We start from the raw sequence: 4,007 nt of genomic DNA, 5'->3' as shown, positions 1-4,007 counted from the left end.
AAAGAAAAGAATTTTTTCAGTGACTTCTAGTTTGTCTCTTTTTTTAACCGAATTGTCTTTGTAATTTTCCACTATCTTAATACAAAATGCAACCCAATAGTACATTTTTCTTGTGATAGACCAATGGGGAAAATATTTACAGTAGCCTTCATGACTATTGGTGCACCACCCACTCATTGGTCCTATTCTAAACAGTTTATTGGTGATAGACCACATCAACATATACCTTGCATTTCAAGTTACATCCTTCTCTTTTTTCTTTTTTCTTTTTGGGGTAGAAAGTTACATCCTTCTCACTTCATTCTCAAAGTATCCGCATGCCACACTCTTTGACAATGTTTGTATTCACCCTTTATCCTTTTTTTTGAACTTGACATCAATGCAGAAAACATTGTGCCGCACACAAGGGAACTTGGACTTTATTGTGCCATGTCTAGCATGCACCACTAGTAGCAATACTTAAGCATCATTTCAATTTGATAACTATTGCTATAAAAATATTCTCATTGAATGAAGAAAATGCCCTGGTCTTTGACAATGAATCCAAAAGCATGCCAATGAATAGAATGGGGTTATATTCATGGAAGAAAAAATCCCTTCTATGAATGAGACACAACTACATACTCTCATAGACAATTCACTTATCAAGTGAAAATATGCCAATTGAAAAGTATTATATACTTGTATAAATTAAGAAGTCCAAAAAAGACAAAAATTATGCCAACAAGAAAAGTAATCCTTGGATAATGAGTTTGATTTGGTGGTTCTTAGGTAAATAAGCAAATATCATTTCCACAAAAGAAATGCATCAAACAACTCATAAAATTAACCCCTATTGCTCGATGACATGCTCTAAAAATTCTTAATGTTGAGATTTGAGTCATTTGACCCTTGAACTTAAAGAGAAGCCTGTCCCTGAGGGCCTTTAATCAATCTCAAAATCAACTTGACATAATTACAACTTATTATAGCACAGATCACCATAATCATCATCTACTCATGCTAACTACTTAGGATGCCAGGAAACTGGTGGAAGAGTAATTGTGCGTATTCTGCCATAAGCTTTTCAACAAATAGTTTCATATGTTTCTTTCCTTGGGCAGGAAAGCAATGCACTCTCAAAATTGTTAACATTTCTGCATGGCTTTGAATCACTGCAAGCAATGTGCATAGGTGGGCTTCTTATGTCATAGGTACCATATATGAACGGAAGTATGATTGGGGCACTTTTCAGTGACATGGTAGTATTGATTTAAATAATTGGGTTTCGAACCATGTCCAATTGTCCATGTATCAGAAACAGTAAGTACAGAAGTATGATTGGCGAACTTTTTACCAAGGTGGAAGCATTGGTTTAAATAATTGGGTTTTGAACAATGCCCATGTGAATGTTTTGGAAGGTTACTTTGGATACAAACCTGAGCCACCTTGCCTTTTTTTGATCTGAACACCATTAGTAGAGCGTTTGATGATTGAGTAACTCACTATGTGAAGTTTGATATATAAGCTTGAGATTTATCCGTACCAAGACTGCCAATGCTGCACAGTTAGAAGGATCAGTCAGAAAAAGGGACTAGTGATAGATTTTCTGCCACTTAATTAAGCAAAAGCAGATTAAAATTTGTGCACGTTGATCCCTTTGTCTAGGCTCTTGTACCTCTGAATTTTACTATGACCAAGAAAGACAAACAATGAAGTTTTCTACTACCCTACATCCTATTAGATAACTAGAAGTGAATATAAGCCCCAAAGTGACCCTTGGTGGTGACCTTTTTACAACTTGCAATTTTGATGCAGACTATTTTGTCAGCTAAGAAATTTTAGCATCAAGCAGTGAATGTACCTAATTCCACGAATTTGGCTGCAACATTCCTTATGTCCACATTGTGAGAATTGGTTCCAATTGGCATACAATCATCACCTGCATAAAAAGTATATGCTCAAATAATATAAACTTTTAGAGTAGTAAAAACATAGGGAAGACAAGAACTAGGAATTGAGAGCTTGCGGAATAATATACCAGTGGATATGAATAAATTGTTTTTTTTTTTTTTTTTTACATTATTTGTGTCCTCCAAGTGAATTCCGTTTGTGTTGGGACTATCAACAGGTGATTATTTGCTATGCCATTCCAAATGGACATTTTGACTGATCAAATCCAAAATGAAACTTGGGGCTGTTCTAACTTGAAGTCCCCTTAATTTCAAATCAGAATGAGAAGCAAAAAATTATGGCCTGCATCAATTCAAAACATTAATGAAAGAATTTCTAAAGAGCTTAACTTCCTAAAATAATCTCTAGTTACTTTTGTTTGTGTCTTGAACGTTAGAAATTAAAATGGCTTACATTATCGGCCTGCCATGAAGATTCCACCATTTCTCTCCTCTGCCATATATAAGATCAGCCTCTAGCAATGACATTCCCCTTGATACTTATGAAGGCCAGCCACTCTTGCTTACTAGTTTTTGGCCACCCTGCTTCAAGTCCATCTGGTGCCATAAGAGTTACAATTATCTTCTCATTATCAAGCCCAAAAGCAAAGTGAATTTTTGATCATTAAAACAGTCAACAGGCTTGAAGAAAAAAAAATCTCACCTTATAACCATACTGATAACACAACCTGAAAGATGAGATGGGATTCACAAGGCCCCATAAAAATTGTACGCTGTACCCCGAAGGAATATTTGGGAAGAACAAGAAACATTGCAGGCTGTATTCTTGAATGCTTTGGAGTCATCAATAACACCATCCCCAACAGCAGCAATGGAAAGTACATTAAAAACCATATTGGTAATAGTAGAAGTAGAAGTACTTCTTTTACTTGAGGTTAAAGCCATATGTGGAAGGGAACATGGTTTTGATTTTCTTAATAATGCTTGCAAATGTTTCTGTTATGTGGACCTGGGAAATTTCCCCTAAATGAAAGGAACTAAGATAGCTAAAATGATAATGAAAAACACAATATTAACTGAGTATGCCTTTTCATTACGAGAATATGGATTTGAAGATACTTGGCTATATATAGAACAAATTCTCTATTAACAGAGTAGGGTCTGCACACAGTACATTGAAGTACATGCCAATTACCTTAATTTAGAGGAAGATGGCATTTTCTTTCAATCTTTTAAAACCAAAACTTGGACTTTTTGATAGTCTTTTTTTTTTTTGGTCTCAAATCTCAAAAATTAGTTAAAATGTATGTGTGTACCTGTATAGATTTCTTGTACTCCTTAAACAATCAGAACTCCATGCAAAAGGGATGCCACGTAATAGCTTGGACCAAAAAACCAAAAAACCGTATTACCCTTTGAGAATAGTAAATACATGTAACATTCCTTATTTCCACACCATATTCCAATACAATCATCACCTGTATCAAAGGTTTAAACCCAAACAATATGAACTTTTTAGAGTAGTAAATCATAGGGAAGAAAAGAACTCAGATTTGAGAGCTTGTGGAATAATATACCAGTGGATATGAATGAATTGTATATTTTCACATTATTTCTCTCCTCCAAGTGAATTCCATCCATGTTGGGACTATCAACAAGCAATTGTGCTAACTAATTTTAAATGTACATTTTGAAAATGACCGAATTCAAAATGAAACCCGGGGTGGATCTTAACTCCAGTCCCCTTAGTTAAAAACTTCCATGAAAGAACTTCTACAGAGTTTAACTTCCAAAATAAATTTCTAGCTACTTTTGTTTGCATCTTAAAGCATTGTCAAGATTTATTCCATTAATATAGGATGTCAACATAAATGACGTATGTTTAGAAATAATACAAAAGAAAAAGGCTCACTTTGTCATGCTTGCCATGAATATTCCACCATTTCTCTCATCTGCCATCTATAAGACCAACCCTGTGCAATAACATCCCCTGATACTTATGAAGTTCAGACTCTCTTGCATACTAGTTTTTACCATGCTTCAAATCCATCTGGTGCCATAAGAGTTCCATCAATCTTCTCATTATAAAGCCAAAAAGCAAGTGAGTTTTTCATC

The 4,007-nt window shown here is 34.8% G+C and overlaps 1 long non-coding RNA gene across 1 annotated transcript; it reads right to left on the bottom strand.

Moving 5' to 3' along the window:
* Window positions 1-772: 772 nt before the first annotated feature.
* On the bottom strand, window positions 773-3,135 carry LOC136065802 (uncharacterized). The gene is made up of 5 exons (XR_010627404.1): window positions 2,596-3,135; window positions 2,347-2,489; window positions 2,021-2,235; window positions 1,844-1,921; window positions 773-1,539 (listed from the first exon to the last, which is right to left on the bottom strand). It is a non-coding gene; the product is annotated as an uncharacterized LOC136065802 (long non-coding RNA).
* Between the last annotated feature and the right edge of the window lie 872 nt (window positions 3,136-4,007).

This window comes from Quercus suber, unplaced genomic scaffold, assembly GCF_002906115.3.
Source record: "Quercus suber isolate HL8 unplaced genomic scaffold, Cork oak 2.0 scaffold_1172, whole genome shotgun sequence".
NCBI lineage: Eukaryota > Viridiplantae > Streptophyta > Magnoliopsida > Fagales > Fagaceae > Quercus > Quercus suber.
The sequence above is the reverse complement of the archived record's forward strand: the minus strand, read 5'-3'. Positions and strand labels throughout refer to the sequence as shown.